General features: G+C 44.5%; 1 protein-coding gene across 2 annotated transcripts in view; it reads right to left on the reverse strand.

Annotated features, from left to right (window-relative positions):
• Positions 1-19,906, reverse strand: part of Stk39 (serine/threonine kinase 39) — a 260,451-nt gene that overhangs the window by 125,483 nt on the left and 115,062 nt on the right. The gene's annotated exons all lie outside the window — the stretch shown is intronic.

The raw sequence follows: 19,906 nt of genomic DNA on the forward strand, positions 1-19,906 counted from the left end.
CACACACACACACACACACACACACACACACACACACACGCACGCACGCAAGCATGCACGCACGCACGCGCATGCTCATCTTACTGATCCAATGCAAAGAATAGAGAGCATATCCAAGATTATTATTTTACACTTCACCAAAGCTTAGCATATAACCCAGAGTCACACATGTGATGAAAGCTAAAACTCACAGAATCTGATCTTTCTATAACAAATCAGCTACCTGAGAATACTAACACCTCACTTTACATTGAAAATTTTTTCATTATTTGTTGTTTTACATTTATTGTTAATATAACGCTGACAGAATATGTTGTGCTTTTCCACTAGTTAATTCCACAAGTTAATGCTTTTAACACTAGTTAATTTTGTAGTTATTAAGCTGTAAGACAGAGAGTGACTATAATTTTTATCCTCAACTTTTATTCTCAAATTCTCTAAATTTTGCTTTATTCTGAGTTGAATCCCCATATGAAAACGGCACAGCAGAATGTCTGGCTCTCGTGAAAAGCCTCCAGTCTTGCATCTGAAAGCTCTTCACATCAAGGTTTGTGATAGGGAAATGACTTGAAAGGTTTGGGCAATCTACAGCTTCCTGGAAAGATGACTAATGTCACTTACCATGTGCCTACTTGAAGGAGGACAACATCAGTCCTGAAGACATTAAGGCTAATAATAGTCAGTGTGTGGCAAAGGCCACTTTTACTTGCCAGGTTTATAAAGCATTAAAGTGTAGAATAAGCCAACACATGCAAACCAAGGAAATTTGAACACACCAACTCACTACTTGACCTTAAATCTACCATTTCATGGTCTCCACATACAAGCTGTGACACGCGCGCACGTGCGCGCACACACACATACACACACACCACACAATTCGTTAAACCTGCCCCCCAAATGCCATTTCAGACCTATATATTTGTGCTGAACTTTGTAACACACAAAACTAGCTGTGAAACAGCTGCCCTTTGCCATGGCTTGCGGGTACACTGAGTCGGTCATAAGATGATAATGCTTATGAAAATCACCCCACCTCTCACACACTGCTGAAAATATTACTCGAAATCTTATTTCTTGTTATTCTACTAAATCAGAATAGCTACTATTAACACTGTTCATAGAGACTGTGTCCTAGATCCACACCATGAAAACTATTTACACTTCCCTACAGCCTGAGTAGAGGGTCCCAGTGTCACTCACTTTTCTAGGACTCTGGCTTTTGCGCCAACAGGACTACGGTGGGTGAATCTGACTTAGGAACTGTAAATGTGTGTTGTCAGAGTAATTCCAAGTCAACCAAATTTTAAATGTTTGTCACAGGTGACTCATCAACTCCAGCAAAATCCTACCTACTGTAGACCACCTGTTCTTTTAAACACCCACTGGACACACACCCTTTCTAACACACTGCCTGGAATCTCCAAGACTTGTTCATAACTGCTTCAGTTAAATGCAAATACTGCTAAATAAAGAATCCAACTGAAACGATATCTTGACCTCACTTTTTCAAGACCACTTTCCTCTGGAACGTTCTCTCACAGTAATCCAAAAACAGAGGAGGATTTTGCTAATGTTCCAAAAGTTAAAAGATTTGGGAGCCAAAAGCATGCCTCCTCTCTCCAGAAGGCTCTCCTTTGGTCTTTGAAGGACTGGAAATTCCTACCAAACACTTTAATCCTTCTCAGTATATCAACGCACATTGCTTCTGTGTTTTTAAATCCACACTATGAGCACCACTATTTGTATGTTCACTTGTGTAGAAAACTACTTTATTCTACGTAAGATACAGAAGATCATACATCATTAACAAACATTAAATTTTTTGCATACTTATTCTGTTAGAATCCCATTTAGCAATCAAGACTCTATTGAGTATAATTATTACTTGAGGAAGCCAACCTTTGGAAAAGTTCCATAACTTAGCCAGAGTTCGACCTGGACAGAACAGAGGAACCAAAACTGGGTCCTGGAGAGCCTGGCCCTCCACGCTGCAGTTACATGTTCATATACAGGGACCAGCAAAGATTTCATATATCTAAGTAATATATCTCAGCTTAAAACACATGCCTTCCTGACTGTTCGCTGCTCATCACCATGAACTCTGTTGACTGTGTGTTTGCTTTGTTTAAGATAGTATTGTTGGGGAAGATGTACCTAAATGCTACCATTTAGTTTTGACTGCTTTTAAGTTTTATTAAATTAGTAACATTCTGACCAAACTCACTTGTTACTTGCTCATTTCTACTCAATGTTACAATTCTTAGACTCTTAATATACTGTTCATTTCCACATCAATATGCTATCCTAACGAGGTATGTGATATATAGCATTGCTAGTCTCCTGCTTAAGTTTCTATAACTGGGTTGTTTCCTTTTATCTGTGATTTTAAGCCTTGCTGGCTTGTAAGCACCTCCTAGCACAGTGTGCAGGCGGGAAGGTCCTGGGCTTCAGAACATGGAAGGGGCCACATTTCACTCTCATCAGAAGTGCGGCAGGACGACAGGCTGGGCAGGCATGCTACTGCTGGGCTGCTCAGGTTTGATTGCAGAAGGAAAAGGCCGTCCCCTCTCACAACCTTCCTGACCTGCACTTCACTGATGACTGACAGGGCTGCAGAGCCTTTGATGGGATTCTAAGCCACTCAGATTCCTTCATCTGGAATGCCATGTGCATCGTATGTTAGTTACATACTCTTTCTACTGAGTTGAAGACATGCTTCATATACTCAAATTGCCAATCAGCTCAGTTATTTGTCTAAGGGAACAAAGGACAAGTGCATCTGCAGATATTGGGTGGAGGGGGTAGGGTAGGGTGAGGAGGAGGTGGATTTGGTATTGGGATGTGCTGAAAACAAAACAAAAAAAAAAGAATAATAAAATGCATATGTATGGATGGCTGGATATATGAACATATGTTCGTACATGTGTATTATTAAGCAGTTTGAGTTTTGCTGATTCCATTGCTAATGCCCCGTTATAATCACTTGTCCCCCACTTTAATGCAGTTAACTTCGACAATGTCCTTTTTTGTGTGAACAGACTCAATTTTATTTCAGAGAAGCTTCTCCGATCCAAAGTAATACACTTTCTTGTTCTAAAAGCTCTCCTGCTTTCTCTCTGTGTGTGTGCATGTGTATGTATGCATGCACGTGTGTTGTGTTCATTCCTGCGAGCATCCATATGGAGGCCAGAGACCATTCCTCAGGAGCTGCCCATTTGTTTGTTAAGACAAGGTCTCTGACTGAGGTCTAGGTTCACTGTCTTGCTAACAAGCTCGATAACCTAGAGCTCTATCCCCCGCCCCCAGCCCTGAGCTGGAATTGCCACCCTGTGCCACCTGACATTTGGTGTGAACTCAGATTCTAGTGTTTGTAGGGCAAGCCTTTTACCAACTGAGCTAACAACCCTCAACCCCTGTCTTAAGTGTTTTGCCTTTTACCGAAATCCTTTTAATTACTAGGGAAAGAAGTTAAGAGTGTATATGCTTTGGAGATTATTATTATTATTATTATTATTATTATTATTATTATTATTATGGCTGTTCATCTTGTCTCAGAACTCTGACTTAACAGAATCCTCCCTCTTTTCCATGTAGACCTACAACATATCACAGTCAAGTTTTATTGCAATCCCAGGGTCGATTTCTACACCTATCACAGTATCTTGCACACTATGTGTTCTTGAGTCTCTGAATACGAACTAAAGAACAGTCTTGTTGAGTGGCTTAGGTTGTGTTGTGGAAAGCCTGGCCTTGGAACAGTTCTGACCCTGTCAATCACTTGGGGATAAATGCCTGACTCCTTGCTATGTGAGCCTGGTTTCTCTATCCATTTGCTAGGTGTTCTTCAATGTCTTCTATTAAGTTTATTCTTTTGGCTATCCAAAAGTCTCTTATATAATTTGTTCAATTTAGTCTATAAAAGTTGCACCCCTGCTGGGCAGTGGTGGCACATGCCTTTAATCCTAGCACTTGGAAAGCAGAGGCAGGCGGATTTCTGAGTTCAAGGCCAGCCTGATCTACATAGTGAGTTCCCGGACAGCCAGGACTACACAGAGAAACTCTGCCTTTAAAAAAAAAAAAAAAAAAAAGTTGTACCACTAATAAATAATATCCTACTCTACCTTTCACTTATAAAGCTATTCAGCCTACTTTCCTTCTTGACTCAAGTTTATTAAGTTACATTTCTTCTTACAATTTATCTCACCTAGATATCTGTCATATGGCACTTCACAGTATATTATAGGTTTTCAAAATATCTGCAGAAACTGTAATTTATTAGCAACATCTTCGCTGCTGCTGCTTCCAATGCCACTAATTTGGGCTCATACTTTTATCAAGTTCTCCTCTTTATTTTCTGCAGTTAACACTGCTCATTTTCTGTGTCAAATTAGATGCCTAGCTGGTTAATTTTCATGTTTCTTCCTCCTACGGTTCCTTTAATGCTGGTCTATTAAGTATAATTTTTCTCGGCTTAATGTTTTAAAAAATGCATTTCATTCTCGCCTTTGAATTTTCCCCCAATTCTCTGAAGGTATTGAGTTATTCCTTCATTTCCAGACTTGTCTTTGTGGCTGCTGAGCTAGCTGCAGTTGCCATGTTATTATGCTCTGTGCTTCTCCTGACAGTTCCCCCCAACTCATCCTCCCAATCCAGCTGGGTTCTAGATCTTTAAACCTTTGTAATTCCATAGTTTTGCCTCAAGTGTCAAAGGGCAGATTGTCTTCTTATTTATCTTTTATTCTGTTTTGCTTTGTTTTTGAGACAAGGTCTCTAGGAGCCCACGTTGGCCTTGAACTCACTACTTAGCCACTGGTCTTGAACTTCTCTTTCTCCTACCTCAACTTCCTAAATCCTGGGCTTCTAGGCATGAACCACTGTCCTTTCTATGTAGCTAATATTTCTTTTTCTTCTGTTCCCACTACTTTTCTGTTTCTGCAACCTGGGAGTTCAGGCAACCTCTAGAAAGTTAATCAAATGTCCCCTTTCCTAAGTTTTGCTCCCCCGGGAGCACAGTGAGATTGTACAGTCCTTTCTTGTTCTGTCCTTGGGACCTGCAGTCTCTCTCTTTAGTTTTGAATTTCCTGTCCCTGTGCACTGCTGCGCTCTTGAAACATTCTCCATTTCACCAATCGTCTCTTCAATTATGTTTAATCTGCCCAGCCACAAAATCTTTCATCTTTCTAAGCCCTTCCTTGGGTATATTTCATGTGTGTGTGTGTCTGTGTGTGTGTGTGTGTGTGTGTGTTTGTGTATCTGTGTGTGTGTCCTTGTGTTGTGCTGTGTTTCTAATTCTAACAGGTGTTTCATTTCTAAAAATGAATATTTATTTCTCAAAGCTACTTTCTCCCTAGGGTGTTTTGTACCTGGTTCACTTTTATGGGTCTATTTTTTTTTTTAATTGCTTTAAGCAGTTCACATGTGGCTGTTTACATAAGATACAGAACATAGGCAAATGAGGTGCCTACAGAACTAAATATTTCTTCTTTTTTCAGCAAAACAAAATGTTCCTTCAAAGACTTAACTTCTGCCAGAAGGTGATACAATCTACCTATGAACACATTAGACATGTCATTTTATATATCAAACTTCCAACGTAATTCTTTGCAGCAGCATCGCATGGCTACACAGCCCTTACACTGCTGAACAGGGTCAGAAGCGCATGGTCCCATTGCAGGCACACACTTTGTTTTCCCAACACTTCCCCTTCCTTCCACATGACTCCATTTCAGCTGAGACCAGACGGGAAACATTAGATATAAACCATGCTTAAAGCAGAACCTGTCCCACAGAGTGTCCCACCTTCCACAACGTAACCACATCCTGGATCCTAAAGAAGAGGAGGCACCACCACCACTGTCAATCAAATAACCAAACTCATTTCATGCTCATGCGTAGACACCATGGGGAAAATAATCTAAAACAAGACTAATTTCATAAAATGAGTAATTTTTCTCATAAATTCAAAGAAAAGTTTAAAAAAATCTATTTGAATCTCTCTCTCTCCCTCCCCCCTTGGTGGGGGTGAGCCTTGAGCACACTAGGCAAATACTCCAGCACTGAGCCACATGCCCTGGCTCTCCAGTCTTTCTCTAAGTTGCACTTTGTAATCCTCCTGAAGTTTCTAAGGCCCTTGGAAGTGAGTGGGAATAGGCGCTGTGTACAACACTCCTCCATTCCTTTGAGGATGGGTGGGCTCTGCCTTCCAGCCACCTAAACACAAACAGGGAAGAAGAAAACAAGACCACTGGATCGTTCCTGGAGTAGGTTTGACGGGCATCGGCCCAACCTCCCAGTAAGACAAAATCAGGCTCAACACATTCACATTCGTCCTTCTGGTCAACCTCTATTAAGCCCCAGTTTTATCACACTGCATGCTAAGCACCAAGACCAGAAAACCAAATAGGGCGGTCCCAAGTCTTAACCAACTAAGTCATTCATTACTTCTGTCATTTGAATGCAGCTTAAGCAACGTTTTCTTTCAAAAGCACTGAAGTCAAAAGCAGGAGTCCAAGTCTTAGCCACCGATTTAAAGTCCACTCGGTCGTCATGCTACTAGGTATCTCCTCTTGTGATCATTAACCTTGCTCAGCAACTTGACTGGATTTAGAATCGCTCTGGAGCCCGTGAGGCACGTCACTGCGGCTTGGGGTTGGCTGTGAGGATGTTTCCTGAAAGAATTAACTATGAGGAGAAGATTCATACTGAAAGCAGTGATGGTACCCATGGTCTGGAAGCTAGACTGGAAAAAAAAAAATGAAGACAAAACCAACTAGGTGCTGATGTTTCTTTCTCTCTGTCTCTCTGTGTGTCTCTGTCTCTCTCTCACACATACACACACACACACACACCCCACATACACACACACACACACACACACACACACACACACACACTTCAAATTTTTGGACATCCAGGTGGTTCACAGACTTTGTTCTTAAGTGGTTTGGATTACTGTCTCAATCTTGTCTACTTATTGACAAACAGAAAATGATCACGTGCCTTTATACAGCTGCTGAGATACACGGAGGAAGTGATCCCTTTCAACTGGCCCAGCACTGCAGCCTTGCCGGGTGTCCTGAAAGATGAAGGATCAACACCCTACTCCATGCCTCTTTGATTGCCTTGGCCATGATGGGGCAGCTCCAGCACCAGGGACAATATCTAAGATCTCTTTCAGGTCTTCAATATCCAGGTCATTATGGTTTCAATTTCCAGGTTATTATGGTTTCAATTTTCAGGTTCTTAATTACTGCACACATTAAAAACTCATCCATACAACAAGGCCAGACCATTTCCAAAGCCTCTATTGACGGCCCAATGAAACCTCCCCACGTCACTGCCTCCTACTCTGCACTTGTTACGACAAAACCTCACCTCCCATTCATTAGTCTCCTCAGTATCTTCATGGCCTAGCAGTGAGGCTCAGATGCTACAGCAACATGCAGAGTTCTAAGGGAACACTGAGTGACAAAGGGGTCAGAGAGAGACAAGCAGCAGATACAAGGTGGGCATTTGAATTATGGCTACATAATCATTCAGCAAGATTGTATGAGCATTCAGCAAGATCTCACGCTTTGGTGTCAGTTTAACAATGTGGCTTTTCCAACCCAGGAAGCAGGACACAGTGGGGCTATCCCTGTAACACGCATCGTTGCCACCTGGCCTGCTTACTGAAGGAGCTATGAGAGTCACACTTTGTTACTGTGACAGATAACTAACAAGTTCAGTTTTTTAAGAAGAAAGGGATTGTTTGGGCTCTTGGTTTCAAAGACTTTTGTTCAAGATCACTTGGTCAGGTCACCTTCAGGCCTGCGGCATCACAGCAAGCCATGATATGAAGCACAACCTGGAGGAAAGCTCATCACCTCATGGTGTCCAGGAAATGAGAAAGAGAAGCAAAGACAGATAGAAAGCCACTAATATCTACCTACCACTTCAATCATGCACCCTATCAAAGAAACCCACTCAGCCTCCATCTTAAGGACACACACACCAATCCCTTTGAAACAATGCCAGGAAGAATTGCCTCTCACAGACATACCCACCCATCAGTTCCATACCCACCAGCCTCAACTCTATTAAGCCCCACCTCTTAAAGATACCACACCCTCCAAACAGTGCCACTCTGGTGGAGAGGAAGCCTTTGAATCACTCTGGACATCGAATTCCAGATCCCAACTTTAATGGACCATGCTCCAGGATCTGCCGATCTGACTCTCCAGGTACAGGGCGTGGCTATAGGCCCTGTTCATCTCAAAACCACTTCCTGTGAGGAAACAACAGGAAGTGGAAAGGCAAAAATCTCCAGGAGAGGGAGTAAGGAGAAACAGCAGGGGTGTCATAGAAACAGCATCACTGGGCTGGAGAGATGGCTCAGTGGTTAAGAGCACAGACTGCTCTTCCGAAGGTCGTGAGTTCAAATCCCAGCAACCACATGGTAGCTCACAACCATTTGTAACTCCTCTTCTGAAGTGTCTGAAGATAGCTACAGCGTACTTACATATATTAAATAAGTAAATCTTTTTAAAAAAAGAAAAGAAAAGAAAGAAACAGCATCACAGATGACTTTAAGGCAGTGGTTCTCAACCTGGAGGTTGCAATCTCTTTGGAGATTGAACGGCCCTTGTGAAATATCAGATATCCTGCATATCATATCAGATATCCTGCATATCATATCAGATATTTACATTATGATTCATAAGAGTAGCAAAATTGTAGTTATAAAGTAGCAACAAAATAGTTTTATGGTTGGGGGTGGGAGCACCGCAGCACGATGGGTATTAAAGGGTTGCTGTGTTAGAAGGTTGAAAGGCACTGCTATAAAGGAAAGGCTGCTTTGGAGGTATTTATTACTGAAAAGAGATAGATTCTGCCAAGGGTTGGCATGTATTGAATGAATAGGGGAATGGTGAGAACTGAAAAATTCACCAGCCATGAAGAAATCAGAATTTCACAATTGAATCAGAAACAGAAGCAAATAAGAGTGATTCTAAATAGACGTCAGTGACTCAGGGTCCTGTGAATGAAGAGTCTTACATCATAACAAGGTCACCCACCGCTGCTGGGTTTCTGTGCTCTGCACACATAGAAAGCAGGGTGGTGCGCAATAACCTTTCTCATCAATATCCTCAAAAGCCAAAAGGTAAGCGTGGTGTGACATTTAAATGCTTCCATATGCTCATGTGTACAACGTTCAGTCCCTCCCCTACTCTGCACTCGAACATTCACAGTGAGATCAAGGCTGCAGGAAGGGCTCCTAAGAGTCCCGGGTTACAAGGCAGAAGCACTGGGCTTAAATGGTCTTGGCTTCAAAAACAAAAAAACAAAACCCAAAACCCCAGGAGGTTGAGAAGGTAAGCCTGATGGTTTGTCCCAGGGGTTGCCAGCCAAGGTCCACAGCAGAGAGCCTCATCAGGAAGTTCTCTGTAGAGGCGGACCATGCCAGACACCAGGGCCAGCACAGGCAGCAGACAGGGGCCTCTGTGGTGAGCCCTGGAAAGGCGTGAGCCAGGGCATGATGGAAGGGCCGGGCCAGCGCTCTCCAGCTTGCAGCTGCTGAATCATTAGTTTGCTCTGGACAGAGGCTATTATGGCGGCAGAGCATGAGAAAAAATACCTCACAGCACTGCCCGTTCAGCGGGTCCCCACACTTGGCCTAATTCCTTATCCAAAAAGAACAAGATGGCCCAGAGCCCCTCACCACCAATCTCCCATGAGCAGGTCCGTCTGAGGTAGGATAGGGCTCAGTCTTTCCTTGACTTACCACTGACAGTTTCAAGGTTGGAAATCTCGCTACAAAACAGCTAAGTACAGCTCTAGGAGAAAGTCAAAATAAACCAAAGCTGTCTCACTGGCTGCAATACCAAATACTAACTACTACCCGTGAGATAGCACATACTGTGCCTGCCTGTGTAAATAAGGTGGTCCTTACAAGTGTGTGTGCCTGTCTGTCTGCTCGTCTGTGTAAGCAATGTATGCCTATCTGCCTGACTATGTCAGTAGTGTCTGTGTGTCTACCTGCTATGTAAGAGGTGTCTCTATCTGCCTGTCTGTGTAAGCAATGCCTGTCAGCCTGTCTGTATAAGTAATCTGGTGGTACACCCTGTGCCTGTCTATCTGTTTATGTACTATCTGTCTGTCTGTCTGTGTTAGCCACGTGTGTTTGTCTCCCTGTCTATATAAGCAATGTGTGTGTGTGTGTGCCTGTCTGTGTAAGTAATGTGTATCTGACTTGCTGTCTGACTGTCTGTCTGTCTGTCTGTCTGTCTCTCTCTGTGTGTGTGTGTGTGTGTGTGTGTGTGTGTGTAAAGCATTACTTGACAAGGACCCCAGACTAAGATGTAGATTTAAATTAAATGTCTTACCGTTTAAGAATAGGTAAAGCACTACTCATTAACAATTATAGGCCATTTTTTAATAAAACAAGTTCATTCCTTGGAATATATCCTAACAAATAGATAATAGTTTAGCAGTAATGCACACCCAGTGATGTTCACCCCTCTGTAGTTAAAAGAACTAATTAATTAATCATTCTTGCAGTGGAATGTTATGTAGCCATCAAAAAGATGACGGAAATCACTTGACACATGAAGGTATGTACCGACATCTGAAAATGTGATAGTAACTGATAGACCCCAGCTTCGTTCGTTGGAGAGACGGCCCCTTGGGATGCGCATATCCTGCAGATAGAGGGGGGATACTTCCAGTCAGAGGGCGTAGCAGAATAGGGGAGACTCAAAGGTCAACAGATCTGGAGAACTACAGCTGATTGGTTGAAAGACGCCACAGAGTTGAGGATTCTGGTCCTTAACCTACAAATCAGTGAGAAGCAACAGTCCGCCAAGTCCACAAGGGGCTCACACTGAAGGCTACCTCATGAGCAGGTGACAGGCAGCACAGGACCAGCTCTTAAGAGCCTGACCTTCCAGCCCATTTAGGTGGCCCTGGCTTTCTCTCCCTCAGCTCCCCAGAGCCTTTCCTCTGGCCACTGCTTGAGGCTTTGAGGTCGGTCTGCACTTTCCCCTGACCCGCACGCCCTTTCGGGCCTGGCCAGTTCCCTCACATTGGTTAACAAGCTGGCTCAGAGGCCAAGCAGCTCCATGAGGCCTTTCAAGGGTGAGCTGAAGGAAGGCACTCCGCATGCCTCAGCTCAAGTGCTGCCTAGCAGGCGGACAGGGCTCCTTCCCTTTGTGCTTGAGTCTGGGAAAGTTAAGAGAACTTCTCAGACACGTTTAAATCAGCATTTGAATGTGTCAGCAGTAATTAAAGAGCAAGCTTCAAAAAAAAAAAAAAATCTGTTATCAAAGCAACCTTAACTAGATCCCTTCGATTTTAATTTGTTTTTTAAAATGACTGAGTTTCAAAGATCTTTTCTAAAAATACAAAATAATTCTGCCTTTCAAAAAGTTAGTCGTGAATCTCTAATAAGCCCATCACATTTGATTAGCTCCGAACAAGGAGAGCCCTCATCTTTGCCCCCTTTTCTCTGTTTCTAAACTTGTTCTGCACCTCGGCTCCCCTACCATGGTCTCTGTGACTGGGGAACAGGAAAGGGGCAGGGAGGCACAAGGTAGGCTTCTCTCCACAGCACTCGCTCCTTCCTGCCCCCACAGTGCCCCACACTTCCTGACTATTGGTGACTTTCAGTTTCCCACTTCCAAAATGCCAAACTCATTTTAAAGATTTTCAAGATTGAGATGAGCCAAGTTTAACATGATTTCCCCTCAGTGGAGGAGAAGAGAAGGAGAAAGGAATACAAGATTAGGGAGAACACGAGTTAACTTAGCCTAGCCTTGGAACACCTTAATAAGTGAACAGTGCTTCTGGTGACAGGGCAGCACATGCTCCCTGCCAGGTAGAGCAGGACAGCACCGAGAACATGCTGGGCAGGAACTAAATGTCAACCCCCTGCGCTGGCCACCTTGTTGAGCCGGTAATTCTCAACCATTCTACTTTAGGCTAAGGACTCCCAGAAAGTCCAATAATGAAAAATTTTAAACCTTGAATCAGTTGCATCCAAATCTCAAGCATGTGGCTGCTGGGCAGCAGAGCCAATGCCTCTGCCCAAGTGTTTCCAGGACAGGACACTGACCGCTCTCGGCAGTTTAAAAGCAGCATCTTTTACTTCAGAATTTTTATCGCTGTTTCCAAATCTCCAAGATGGATCCCCAAACCTCCATACCTAACAAAGCTCAGTGTCTTGAAAAGTCACCTCAATCGAAAAGGCACAGGCTTTTCCTCCAAGTGAGGATCAGAAAAAAAAAAAAAAAAAAAAAGAAAAAAAAAAAATCACACCGCACAGCACAGCATACCCAGGGAGCAGGAAAAAATTTAACAATAAAATGTTTGGGGTTTGTTTTGTTTTCTCTTGCTTCATCGTCTGCACTGAAAGTAACGCTCTATGATGCTTTCCCCTGCTGCTTCCTCTGCCCTCGCCGCGCACAAACACTGAGCAAAAGGACCCAATCTACAGCAGCACGATTTTTTTACGCAACAGTGAAGCGACTCCTGTCAGGTCTGAAATGAACTATTCTGACAGCGCCCCCTGGTGGGAAAAGCACTGTTCCCACCAAACGAAGTCTTCTAAACTGGCCTGACGCTTCAGAAGGAATGGGAGTCTCTGACCCTTCGCTGTCCCCGGAAGACCTGTCCCAGGCACGGTGCCAGTCAAACGGTATCCCTAACCTTTCTAATGCTGCTCTGTGGCTGTGAAACGGGAGAGACAAGATGTACCACCAGCGCCATCCTCTCTAGGGGCATGTGGCTGGCTCCCTCAGTGGGTACACCACAGCGGGTAAGAGGACTGCAGCCCCGAGCCTATCTGATGCATCTGAGCATCCCGGTCACCTCTGTTGTCGACGTCACCCAACCTAGAATCACCTGAGAAGAGGAAGCCTCAACTAAACTCACCTTCAGACTCAACAGTGGCCATGTCTGAGCGAGCCGGTCAGCGGTCACTGACGATGGACATGGGGAGGCCCGCCCACTGTGGGCAGCACCATCCCTGGGCTGTGTAAGAAGGACAGGCCGGCTGAGTGTGAGCCAGGAAACCCAGTAAGCAGCGTTTCCTTCCGGTTTCTAGCTCAGCTCCCGCCCTGACTTCCCTCAGGGATAGACTGTTACCCGGAAGTATAAGCTGAAATAGACCCTTTCTTCCTAGGTTGCTTCCTGTCGTGATGTTTATCGGATATGGCTGCTGGGATCGAGTTTGGCTCACCGCTCCTCCTCCTCCTTCCGAGTTAGTTAGCACACACCTGGAGTCCCTCCTGCCTCTCTTCACCCAGCACTGAGGTGTCACGGAAACCAAGGAACTTCCTGCAAATAGCCTGACACTACTGAACTGTATTAATCTAATCATGAAATACTGGAAGCACTCCAATCTATCTCTCAAACTTAAGACTCTTGGATTTGACATGAATTGTGTCTATTACATTTCTTTGGTTTGTTAAAAAGAAAATGTAAAATTTTAAAAATTTTTAAATTCAAAATAAAAGTGGCAAGTACTTAGACCATCACCCTTCGATTACCTGCCCTGTAAAAGAGCAGCCACCTGACTGACCGGATTCCCTCAGTCAGCTTCTGCTCCAAGGCTGCGGCTTCCACAGGCCTAACCATCCCTTGGGGTTCTCTAAAGGCAACTGCTGCCCTCTGCTGGGAAAACGTGGAACAACGCTAGCAATCCCCTCAGTTCTTCTGGTTTCAAAACCTGACTGAACTGAGATTTCAGGAGGGAGAAAGGCAACTTGGCAGAAGCTTAAAAGTAGTTTCCTGCTTTTTTCAACTACAGAACCTAAATGGCAGGAGGCTGAGAAGTTGGCTTTGGAGCCACCTAGTCAGGATTCTGGCTGCAGTCAAGGCCCAGAGTTCCGAATTTCAACTTACAGTCTGAAAACCGAGGCGAATAGTGATGGTCTTTAATATTGGCTTAGAAATATACACTAGGTTTTTCCTTTCCCACAGATACTTAAACGTAGTTATGGTCTTTTTGGACCATATTTAGTTAACATGTCTCCCACTTACTACTATCCAAGAGGTCACACACTCAGAACTTGACTGATATGAGCCAACTACCTAGCCCAGTACAAGCAAGAGCATGGTACCCACTGCTTCCCTCTCCTCTCCCCTGGGCATGTCCACCAGCTCTATGGCCGTTCCCACACCAGAAGTATGTATGTCAGGGCCGTGGGCTGATGGTTTTACCCTCTGCTCCCCTTTGAGCTGCAGTGATGTGTGCTCCGTGCTCCCTGATGAAAAGTGAGTTCCACCGTCTGGGCTGTCCTGTATCTATCTTCATCTCAGAGTCCACTACTGGGGGCAGTGGCAGAAAGAGACTCCATGCCCCGCTCCAACCCGGGAGAGCCAGCACAAAACAGACACAATGGCATTGTAAGAACAAAGTGGTGATGATAGAGGCAACATGCGTGATTATAAGATGATAAGACGTACTATATGGTAACAACTATTCATTGCAAAATATGTCCCAACTGTTATGCTATATACACTGCCCAATTCTATATACATAAACACAAGAGGATATTGCCTCTATCATTTATGAATGAGAAGCTAAGCTCGTTATTTAATCACTTGTTTAACAAAAAGTTCTACCACCTGAGATTCTCCCAAACCCACCAGGGAGCTACAAACTCTCTAGCTTCCCACCATGTGACATAGGACCTCTCCCAGCATGCCCCTGGTGGCCACAAATGGCATGGAGACTCCCCCACCCCACCTGTGTTGAGAGTAGACAACTGCACCCCTTCCACGTATTCCATCTGGCTAATTTCTGGTCCCCTTTTCCTTCCTCCTGAGGTGGCAGAAGCAGCATAGACCGGAGATGAGGATGGAGCCCATGCCTACCTCACATTACACTTTGGGAGGTCCCTGTCATGCTACCATCTGGCAAGATGTAACAACAGCGCCTGCCCTCCCTTCCTTTGTGTGTGACTGTTTGAAACAAAGAAGGAAACAGCCAACAAAAAGTGGTGTGGAGGCTCCTGAGGAGGACCATGCACGCTGCCGCTCCCCACTCTCATGCTCTCCTCTAGTGCATGGGAAGCAGAGGTTACCTCAAGAAGCAGAGGTTAGCTCTGGCTCTTATGGGGCAGAAAAGAGAATATAGAGACTGCTGAACAGTCAACAGCAGTGAGACCACAGTTCCAAGGACTAAAGGCTGGGACTGCCTTCCTCCTCTGTGAGCTTCGCCAGGAGCTCTCTGTCCTTCCCATCCAGGGGCGCAGTGCTAGAGAAGCCGTCCTATCACTCACCCGCGCTGTGTGCCTATGTGCTTGTAGAATACCCAGCCGTCCACAGCCACGGGTGACCCCGTTATTCATAAAATGCCCAGGACATCGCTGTGGACTCAGCATCTGCTGTGGTTAAGCATGAGGCCAGACATCCTTGTGCTTCCATGGCTTAGCCCCGGGCAGCACAGAGTCAGCGATGCTGGCACAAAGAGGTCAGGCTGCTCACTCTGGCCACAGCTGTGCCCAGCACAGATGGAGAGAGGACAGTACCAGCCCTACTTGCTGCCTGAGTCTGATGCAAATGTACCCTGCACACTACAAATCCCAAGGAATCCCTACCCCTGACATCCTATGAACGTGCAGCCATAATGACTCAGAACATAAATATGGCCTTGGGAAAAAAAAGATGTCATGACCTGGAGGATACATAGGTTCCTCGTATTAGGAATAGTACTTGCGTTTTTAAATGAAGAAGCTGACAGGTGCCGCCTAAAGCAGGGAGTCACCAGTAAACCTCAGCAGGATGGGAGGGAGGCAACGAGGTGTGACTCGTAATATGATACACCCAGAATATAGCCTCACTCCTGAGACGCCTGTCAAAACACGCGGGTCAGGGCACTCATGAAGAAATATCAGCGAAGCCTTTATGGAAGGTCATTCTACAGAATAACTGGCCTGGATTCTTCAAAAGTGCAGCAACTACAGAAGAGAAGCTCCGCTCCATATGACAGGAAACCGAGCAGCTAAAGGAACTGCAGATTGGATCCTGTAGGGGAACTGACAACACTGGAAAACCAACACTGTTGCTGCGGCGTAGGAGATTGTCCTTGTGTGGGAGACACACAAAGGTGCAGCTGTGGGCAAAGGACGCCTTGTGTCCTTGTGGGCTATGTGTTCTAACTGTTCCAGGCAAAGAGCGGAAAAGAAATATTTGCAGAAAGTTGTGAGATCTTCTAAGCTTCTTGCAAGTTTGAAATTATTTCAAAACAGAAAGTGAAAGAATATATAAGGCACCACAGAATTTAAAAATGTGAACTTGGTTTTTCTTTTTGAAAAAAAGATGTATTTATTTTATGGATATAAGTACACCGTCACTCTCTTCAGACACACCTGAAGAGGACATCAGATCCCATTATGGATGGTTGTGAGCCACCACATGGTTGCTGGGAATTATTGAACTTGGCCTCTGGAAGAGCAGCCAGCGCTTAAACACCGAGCCATCTCTCCAGCCCCAAACTGTAGTTATTTCTACCTAGTGATTTTGAAACACACACTAGAACCAAATAGGGCCAATAGTTTTAGGTCTGTAAAATACAAAAACAATCCTAGCAGATTGATAAAAGAAATTCGTAATGTTTGTGCCCACCTTGGCAGTGCTGACATCCCATTCTCCTTCTTTGTTATTTAGTCTTGTTTTGTTTTACGTTGTTTTGTTTTGGAGTCAGGATCACCTGGCTGGCCTTGACCTCACACTGTAGACCAGGCTGGTCTCAAATTCAGAGGTCTGCCTACCTCTGTCTTTGCCTCCCACGTGCTAGGATTAAGAGGCACACCACCATGCCTAGCTCCCTTTCTCCTGATACTGACTAGCTAACTACTTGCCATTTCTAACTTGTCGTCCGTGAGGTTAGTACAACGCTAACACGGACCCTCTAACATCCTGACTAGCTTCCGATGGCCTCGACAGCAAGAGAGATGTCCAGTGGTGAAATTGTCATGTTTGCTCACCACCAGCCAGGCAGGAGGAGAGGTAGGGAGGCTGCTCTTCTGTGAAGTAATGTGAATTCTGGGAGCATGCACACAGCAAACAATTGCCATTTATCAAGTGGGAAACTGGGTGGGCGTGGCAGCCTACCTGTGACACACTCACAGGCGGTAGAAGAGTTAATGTTTCTGGCCACGTGCTATGGGGAGCAAATGCGACCTGGTGGGGAGGAAGGAGGTCTCAGCTGTGCCCATCAGCAAATCTCTACATGAGAAGTGTGGTACAGACAGCAGCCAAAGTATACTTGAAAATTCGTGCATGATGGGAAAGTGATCGTCTTTAAGATGCGAAATACCCAGGAAAGCATGACCAGGCCTTTCCCACACGATGCTTAAAAACTACTTAATAATCCTTTAAAGACTTCTGAGATAGAAAGCTACTTTTTGTGGGAGAGACAGACAGCACACTAATGCCTAAAATGAAGACGTCAGTTCCTAAGTACAGTGGTACAAAGCAGAATAAAACAAGAGAAAATAAAATCCAATGAACAAGAACAACAACGACAACGACAACAAGGAGGAGGAGGAGGAGGACGACGACGACGACGATGACGACGATGACAACGATAACAACGACGACAACGATGATGCAGAAAGACCTAAGGCATGTGAGAATATACAGTTGGGTATTCACATCTTTCCAAGTTCTACTCCTCACTGTCCCAAGACCAAGGCAAAAAGGGATTTGGGATAGACAGCGCACTATGCGTAATAAAATATTTTTAAGGAAAGAAAATAAAATCATAGCCTGAACAGACTCTTCATTTTCTCAAATTGATCAAAGTCCACAGGGAGAGTCTGCGCCGTGTTAAGGAGCCAAGCGTGGTTCATTTTTTGGAGATGACTGTAAGGTTAGAAATTCAATATTAAGAACCTTGGCCTTTATTAGGCAGAAAGTGATTTTATTTCTTTTTTTTTTTTTTTTTTTTCATTTATTGACTGTCATGTTTGTTTTTGTTTAACTTTGAAAGGCACTCCTGAGCACAGACAGTTAATCTTGAAGCAGGGTCTAAGAAACATTCAAAGAGGAAATTAAGGGAAAACTAGAAATCTACCACAAATGTTCAGTTACAAACCCAGGCGTCGGACTTTAACACCTTTCCTTAGGCCCATGGCAGGTGTAGTCTCCACCCCTCATCAAGGAAAGTTCTTGGGACAGATACCACTACGGAAAACCACACGGGATCAAAGGCAGAGCTGTGGAGCCCAGTCCCAACGAACATATTTACAAAACACTTCCTTACCGGAAACACTGAGGAAGAAGGGGTGGAACAAGGGGTGGAACGACTGTGAAAGCCGGTGATGGGGGTGTCTGCTGTGAGACCCTGTCCCTAGGAATGTCAGCGGCTACACCCACAAAGTCTCACCAACCTCTGAAACATGACTTGAGGAAGGACAGCAGCAACAGATGTGCCAAAGTGGGTGGGAACGCCCACAGGCCTCAACGCTACCCAGAGAGCTGCAGGCAACTGAGGAGAGCTAGGAGCGGGAGAAACAGTCTTCCCCAAGAACGAACAGACCAGTTGCTGGTCCAATACCAAACGGTCAGTCTTGAAACCATATACATACAAGTAACATCATATAGACTGAACAGATGATATTTAGGAATATATATATATATATATATATATATATATATATATATATATACATGTTCGTATATGGATAGAACAGCAATGAAAAAAAGGTCATGAAATTGCAAGAATACATGGAGGGGTATATGGGAGGGTTAAGAAGGAAGAAAAGAAAGAAAATTATATTATATTAAATTCTATTCTAGCCTATTCTAGTCTCAAGAGGTAAAATAAATAACTTTTTTAAAGGAGGGAAAAAATCAGAGGAGGCTGGACCAGAGAGGTGCTCAGCAGTTAAGAGCACTGGCTACTCTTCCAGAGGACCCAGTTTCCATTCCAAGTACCCACATGGTGGTTCCCTGTCATCTGTAAGTTCTTTCAGGTCATCAGCTTCCCTCTACTGGCCTCCATGGGCACCAGGCATGCACACACGGTACACAAACACACGTGCAGGCAAAACACCAATACACATAAAATAATCATTTCCTAAACAATTTTAAAACAGAGGAGGAGCCCTGTACAGTGACGACCGCTGCATGCCTGGAGTCTAAGCACTTGTGGCAAGGCGGGATAATCATGAATTTGAGGTGTACAGAGACTCGGGCAGGAGGTGAGACGTGCGGCAAAGACAGAAACACAAAGCGCAGAGCCAACAAGCGCCATCAGTCCCTGGCAGACATCTACTACGGAAGCCGGGGGAGCCCTGGTAGCTTTTTTTACACCTCTGGATGACATTCTGGACCTGTGATCAAAAGACCCCGGGCCAGACTCCAAGACCACCCAAGGAACCGACTCAGGCTCCCCTCTCTCTGTCAACCATTAGCAGACCTCTACCTCAGCCATCTCTCCAGACCCCAGGGCACATATTTTTAATTATTCATATATGACACTAAATTTAAAACCAAGTAACCACACTGATGGCTACAGTTCACTGGATTTCATACATATCATAATGAAATCCATAACAATCCATATTAGGTAAATACAGATATAATTACATGCTATCTTGAGACTAAAAAACCCGAAAGACTGTAGATAATCTAAACTTAGTGAACATAAAGTAGGCTATAAAAGTATCATGAATCTTTTCTGAGGATATTCAACTAACCTTTACAGTCAAATTTGGGGTCAGAAAATGGTTTGGTCAATAAAACTTGGGGACCTGAGTCCGTGCTGTCAGCACTGACATCAAAACAATCCAGGCACAAATGTAACTCTGAAGATGGCTTGCAGTGGGGTTAAGAATGTTGACAATTCCAATCCTGGAGCTGGCTCGACCGGGAGCGGGCCACCCAGTCTACACAAGGGAGCGAGCTTCCGGTT

The sequence above is a fragment of the Mus pahari genome, chromosome 3 (genome assembly GCF_900095145.1).
Source record: "Mus pahari chromosome 3, PAHARI_EIJ_v1.1, whole genome shotgun sequence".
NCBI lineage: Eukaryota > Metazoa > Chordata > Mammalia > Rodentia > Muridae > Mus > Mus pahari.